Below are 7,697 nucleotides of genomic sequence, written 5' to 3'. Positions count from 1 at the left end.
TATATTGCAATTTTATTTTGATAACTCAATCTTAGTTAAAAGCAATAGCATTTGCTTTATTGCAATAGTATTGGATGATATACAAGTGTTATTGTTGCCTTTTGCTGAATATGTATGTGGAGCAAGAGTGATATAGGTACATTGAAACCATTGCTCTCCTGAGGTCATGAGCTCAAGTCCGGACTGTTGAAATTCTCTTTCCAGTTCACCAATCTACACTGCTGCAATTACTGGTGAAGCAGTTATGTGGCATGACATAAAGTTCATGTATAGGTCCCTATCACAATAAAGGGGTTTGACATTAATTGGTAAACAATGTTTGTCACACAGGTCATTTCATGTAGTAGATTTAGAAGAAAACAAAATCAGTGATAGGTATTTAAAGCTTACAGGTAAAGATTGCAAATTTATAAAGATATTTTGATAAAACTTGTGAAATGGTTGGCAAATGAAAATATTCCAGCGCTGTATGTAATGATAAGAATGAAAATTTGAAGTATACATACAGGTATAGTGCCATAAAATGTTGGGAATTATCTAGTAGTGTTAATTGTGTATGTAATACAGTAATAGCTTGTTATATATAATTCACAGCCTTCTCTATTAATACTTTAAATAGGACTATCCAATGCAAAATGTAAAACAAAAGAGATTTTAATGGTTAGATTTAAATAAACAGTTTTGTAAATTGTTTGTTGTGTAGGAGACAGAACAGATGTAACTAACAGTAAAATTATATGAAATTCATTTTTTTGATTTTTGTTCACATTTTTTTGTTCACTTTCTATTTGCTTGATGAATTTTATAGCATGAAAGTCCATTTAAGTTTCAGATTACTATTTTGTTACTTTATTTTGCAGGAGTAAAACATTGTAATATTTTATCTTTCAAAATAAATCACATATATCAAGGTATTAGTGCTGAATATTATAACCTGTGGTAGTCTGATTTAAACCAGCTCCTAAATAATGTTTCTTTTTATATCAAACATATAAAGGTCTGTTCAAGAGGTTATAAAAGTTTTCTTTGTTCTGTCTCAAATCTTTGGACTTTCTTAGGTCAGTGTAAACTGTGTAATTTTGGATACCATAATGACATTTTCTGCCCTTCATTGTAAGCAAATATATTTTAGCAACAAGCCAATAAGTATATGTGTGGTAGTTAGAACTAATACAAGGGTTGATCCATATAATCATAAACTTATACAATATAAAGTTATAAAGTTACTTCACATATGAATGAAAAGCAAAATACATTGTCATAAAATATACTCTTACTTATATCGTAAATGAAAATTTTGCACAAAACTATACAGACAGGTACAATAAGTGCCTGTTATATATACTTAATGTTAAAGCCATCGTCTCAAAGCACCTCATTTCAATATTGAAGACATTTCAATATTGACGTGATAAACATTCTATGCTAGTTTCTGACCAATCAAATAGCTGAAATCATAGTTCGAGTCTAGAGAATTTCTTTATAACCTTGTATTGTAATCTGTGTTTTATTAACATTAATAATTAGTACTATTAAGTTGCCATCCTTTCTTATTGCCATGGTGTAACAAGTGTTTTATTTGTTCAAAGTAGTGCCTACCTTTACATATCACCTCTTTTCAATCAAACTACTGATTATTCAGGTTATATGGAATGTTAAGTTTTATTAAAGCAGAAAAAAAGTTAAATTTTGTATCTTGTTTGTTATACTTTTTTTTATAGAAATCTAATATTCCATTTATTAACAAATTATTCATTTAACTGACCAATACTTGTGTCACGGTCATGATTCCAGAACTAGTTTGTTCATGGAGAAATCTTGAAAATTACGTAACGGTGCTCACATGTTTCCATAATCATGCTAAATTTGCTGTTTTATTAAAATTAAGAGCTCTGACCAAACATCTGACTGTTGTTAACAGTGGCAATTTCATTACTGAAACTGTTCCGAATTTTCATTGATTTATTAAACACAGTACATTTTGTATATGTGTTCAATATTTTAACTTCATCATTAAATAGAGGATATCTGTTTGTTTGTGTGTAAGATGAAATTTTATTTCATCGAGTGGGCTTTAAAAACAGTATTCTCACGAGTGGCGTAGCCACGAGTGAGAATACTGTTTTTAAAGTTCACGAGATGAAATAAAATTACATCTTACACAACAAACAAACAAATTTTCTGTTTATTTTATGCTTAAAAACAAGTTAAAACGAAATTTCCATAATATTAACGTTAATATTAAAATCTGTTTTCCCCATTGAGAGCCCCATTTAGTCGGAATTTCTCATTAAATACAAGAAGTCTTGAGCTGAAAATAAGTTCGGCATTCAACGTTAAATGACGGTGATGTTATTCATTTTATTAAAAAAAATATGAATGTTCGCTTGTTTTAATAATAAAAACAAACAATTCTTGTAGGAGAAAAAGTCAAACCATCCATCCAAATTTCTGTTACTTACTGCGAATTTATATTAGACCTGGCTTTGTTAAATGTAAGCGGCAGCCATTTTTTAAAGTTTATGTCACGGGAGGAAAATAATTGTGTTTGATTCAGAGGAATATCATTTGGATTTGTTAGTCATACACCTTTTTAAAAGAAAGAAAAATTATTTGAGGATGGTAACAGACTAAAAATAAGTGTTGACAGATGTGAAAACATTCAAAAATGCAGATAGGAAAATGGAAAACTTGGAAGCTGGCTCAGGAACGCTGGGTAGTTTACTTATTCTACGAGCAGATGGCTGCCATTGCTTTCCAATTTTTCATAAAGCATACGTCAGTTATTGCTCGTAGGATACTTTAATATGCCCAAATGTCATCAAGAGCAGTTTTGCATGTGGAAGGAATGTATTTTTCAGACTGTAAAAATTAAACAAAATAATTTAGAGACGAAATTTGGTGATTGGAATTTGAATGAATAGAAGTAAGTGTTCTTCTTTTTATTACTTTTGACATTTAAGTTATTTATCAATTTCAGCTTTGCTTTTTCTTTAAACAGCCTGACATTGTCAGAATTGTCAGCAAAAATAAAATTGAGGTACCAAACGGGAAAAATCTTAAAAAAGTAGTTTCGTCATTAAAAAGTGTGAAATTATATTTTGATAATTTTTACTGTGAAATTATCAAATATAATTTTCACGGATAAATCAGTAATCCACTGAAAAGCATAAAATAAATGCATCTTCTTTTTAATCAGAAGTGATCTTCAGTGGTTGCATGATACCCATCGTCTATTATTACCCACCATTTTCTTTTCAATATCTCCTCTAGAATATGATTAACATCACCGGAATGATCCTTCCATGACCCACTACAAAAATTTATATTAATGGTTCCAGTTTGATGTATCATCGTTTTCACATGATTGTTATTCTTCCCCCTAGCAAAAAGTGACAATGGCCTAAAGCATTGCTTCCATTCGTTTGTAACCGGATGTTCGGGCGGTCGAATCATGCACGATGCGGGGTTGTTTTTCAGATGCAAAATCGTCATGTTCCTTGGCTAGAAAGAGTATAACTGCAGTGGTAGTGTGTGTGGTGCCCCAATCTGCTTGCACGTGCATTACCTCTTTAGAACAATTACTTTTTCTGTCGTGCAGATCTCGAGTAATTGCATTTGAGAACCAAATGTTGCAGTTAATACCAACAACAATTACGCGTGTCAATCTTTCATTATGTGTAAATAGCTAGCTGTGCACGGATCAGATATTAAGTTATCTCCATAGTTACACGGATGTCTGTCTTTTAAGATGTTATTATCATGTATAATATACATTGTAATTCATTTATTACCATATTTCAAGGTTTGCAGTTGTACAAAATAATTCCAATTATATGCGTTCATGGGAAACTTACATTCTCATAGAACCTTGATCCCTAGTGGTAAAGAGCATAATGTATATGGTGATATGCTGATAAAATCCTTATAGAACAAAACAGAAAATTGCAAAAACCTTGTTTTTCAAAAAACAACAGAAAACAAACGACTAAAAACGAAACGGAAAGCTATTGCAAAACAAAAACAATGTGTAAAGTTCGGCTAGTGTATGAAGAATAATTAGAACACATCTACAGATGTACATAAACATAGAGCATAAACATAGTTTCTTGATGTAAAGGGAAGATAAACTAATTACTAGATTAAATGTTAACAAACAGGACAGATAAATCAAGTACAACATGCACTGTTCTCAGTAACCGCGTCCCAGTTACTTCTCCAGTTTTACTTGAAATGCGTAAAAACAAATACATTTTATTGATAAATCTAAATACATTTTATTGATAAATCTATATTATGTTAGTATTTTCATACACACATGTCTTCAACTATATGAATCTTTGGTTTCTATAACTAGGATGTTATTGTTATTCTCAGTAACTAGAACGGTGTAACTCAAAGAAATGGTACACTAGATGTTTGAAAATTTGAAACAAATAATTCATGCAAATCCAAAAGAGCACCGTGTTTTTGTTGTCTGTTTGTTTTGATGTTGCAGTTGTTGATGTTATATGTTCAACTACGGGGGTTGTTTTGATAAGGTACAATCAGATCTATTTTTCTTTAGAATTTTAATTAATGGTAAAAAGTTATTTACCTCTTTCCAATGATTTTAGCATTAACTTCATATTTTGTTATGTTACAGATTTTCCTTTATGGTCATCAACTTCTAGGTTAGCGTGGTAAAACCTATCTTCACATAAAAATATTTAATTTCTTCTTTAATTATTGATAAGTTTATGCAATAAATATAATTTTATTTATTCAAACTAAGACTAGGTATGACATTGATGGACTATGAACTTAAACATTCAAGAAAATACGGTGTACTGGTGATTATTCTAATAAATGTGAAATGAGAATTTTTCAAAAGAATTCAATGGGTTAAACGTTTCACTTAGAAAATTCTTCTTGTTACATTTTGTGATATAAACCACACAAACCGATACATGCCTGGACGCATGGTAAAATATTATTTAGACTTATATATTTTACCAGTTATCTTTTTCAAAGAATTTGAGTTACATTTGAGACGACAGCAATAGAAAGAACAATCTGTTTGATAGATTATATTCTTCCCTTGAACATACCTTGCTGATGTTTGACTTTCATATAGGGTGAGTGCTTATAATGCAAATTGTGAAGAACGATATATGTTTATTCAGTTGGGACAACAACAACAAAGCATGAACATTGTTCTTAATTAGGTATGACGATAATCTGATTATATAATTGAATGTTTACCGTTAAAACACCCAACACAACACAAATAAATCAATGAGTAAAGCTTGTTGTTTTTCGGTGCTCTCACTGTTCACAATGTAGGACGAATTTACTAAAAGCATAATCATTCTAATATGATAAAGTATAGCGTGATGCTTGCTGATTTTATGCATTTCATTTTATAAATACAAAATTATATACATATTAATGTACACCAAAGTCAAATATTACACAATATCATAGTTACATGGTAAAAGGTTCCACATTAGTACATGTACCAAACCGGCCTGCCCTCACAGCTGATAGTTCAAATCCTTATATAGACTATGGACTCTTCTTATGTGAGGAATCCAGCCTGCCAGCTCATGGATGGTCAGTGGTTCTATATGGCTTTTATTTTTTTTGACTTGTCTTTGTCTCTTTTCATTGATCAATTACGTAGTTAGAAACGACTAGCATTCCAAAGTTCTTGAAAGGTTAAGTAACCCATGTCCAAATTGCATCTATGTTTTATGAAGACCTACTACATGTTATTTATACAATTGTTAACATAAACATTTATTTCATTTCGGATCGCCGTGAAGATTATTATTATGTTTTCCTTACATAACTTGTTACAAAAGCATATACACATTACAATTTAAGTTCGGATTTTATACGGAAAGAAGAATTGAACCGAAGTAAAGATCATTTCAACCTAGTTGTTTCTGTTTCCATTACTATCGAAGGATCGATCTCCCATTTCACGAATGCTTTAACTAAGACAATTTACAAAATTTCTTACCTTAACTTTCTATCGTCTGGAAACAAGTCGAAAGGTGTAAAAAGAAACTTTTCAGTTTATGTTGCAATTAGGAGATAAGTAAACGAGCCTGCAATTTGATAACCTAGACCTTAAAGTTATCAAGTTCTTTTCGATATCTTCTCAGATTGGATTTTAAGAAGTAAAAAAGCAATTATGTTCTATATGTGAACTTTTAAAGTTAATTAAGCATTAAATATTTAACTTTCCCATTATCAGCATAGTTGTTTTTTGTATAATTAGCGAAAGTAAACAGCTTGGCATGTGAGCCAATAATGATAATGGAATAGGCACAAACGAAATTCAAATTTGACCAAATTCGTTCTAAAAATGTACCATCATGATTTTGCTTGTGACCGATGCGTTAAATAAACTTTTTTTGTAATAACCTGAAACAATTGAGTTCTCAACCTCATTAGAAGTCGTATTTCATGCTATTATCAACACAATAGGAATGTAAACTTGAAATATGAATGTTCCAGAATCTTGTCATTTTTCTGGTCTTAATCGCTTCTCATTATGTTTGAAAGTAAAACATTAATGAGTTTAAATGTTACATTAACCTAGAACATTCACTTTAAGAACTTACATGCATATTTCCGCAATTTCCTATTTCCCATTGTTGATGAATAAAAAGAAAAACAGTTTCTATTTATAGAACTTTATTAATGAAGATAAGAATCCAAGTGCTACAGGTTATCACAATTCAAGTTAATCACATGCATCTGTTTTAAAAAGACAAACCACTGTCTCACGTTTCGTTATGGTGAAAAGCGCTGCAAAACGCTCAATTTGACTTCTTAAGAGAATTATTTGCAAAAATTGTTAAAAATTATAGGCTGAAATTGATATTCAGTCAAAGGCTTTTTTGTCCCCCACCTTTTCGAAGAAAAAAAGGGGATATAGAAATAGGCTCCGTCCTACTGTCCTTCCATTACCTTTTTATCTATCAAGGGATTTTGAAATTACTTAGCACAAAAATTAATGTTGCCAATAATAAGACGATGTGTCATGCGCAACACTTGCACCTTTATCCTTAAGGTCAATGCCTAACTTAGAGGTCAAAACTTAACATGGTCTTCTATGGGGTATATTTTGTGTCCAGTCCATAATTTGTTTTTATTGTTCAAGAGATTTTGAAATGACTTGACACAAATGTTTACAATAATAAAACGACATTCAATACGCAACAACCAGAGCTCTACCTCAAAGGTCAAGGTCACACTTGGAGATGAAAGCCTTAATTAGTCTGTTACAGGGTATGATGCCAAGCTAGGCCCATGCACATAAGATGTCATTGGTGAATTGGCCACATATCTTGATTAATGACTGGACACGAAATATACCATGTAACAGAACATATCCTGTATTGATTTTGTATTTGTCACATTTTGTGGCTTTGAAATAGTGATAATTTTAATGAATTTATTGTTACTTGCATGTGCAGATCTTGCATTGATCAAAATGATTTTGCACTGAATGTCGAGATCCATACCTCAAACGTTTAGCAGAATTATGTGCTTCATGTAAAAACTTCCCTTAGGCAGGGGATCTGGGTTACTCTGTTACAAATTCTTGTTTTTTTACTGAATTTGTCTGCAAATTAGCTATTTAATGTATCTCGCTCCTGAATGGAAGACATCATTATCGCTCGTATCTTATTACATGTATG

The 7,697-nt window shown here is 31.1% G+C and overlaps 1 long non-coding RNA gene across 1 annotated transcript; it reads left to right on the top strand.

Moving 5' to 3' along the window:
- The first annotated feature begins 11 nt into the window (after positions 1-11).
- On the top strand, positions 12-1,692 carry LOC132759283 (uncharacterized). The gene is made up of 2 exons (XR_009629687.1): positions 12-330; positions 386-1,692. It is a non-coding gene; the product is annotated as an uncharacterized LOC132759283 (long non-coding RNA).
- The last annotated feature ends 6,005 nt before the right edge of the window (positions 1,693-7,697 follow it).

This window comes from Ruditapes philippinarum, unplaced genomic scaffold (genome assembly GCF_026571515.1).
Source record: "Ruditapes philippinarum isolate M1 unplaced genomic scaffold, ASM2657151v2 ctg3030_1_1_1_1, whole genome shotgun sequence".
NCBI lineage: Eukaryota > Metazoa > Mollusca > Bivalvia > Venerida > Veneridae > Ruditapes > Ruditapes philippinarum.
This window is presented reverse-complemented; position numbering and strand designations above follow the sequence as displayed.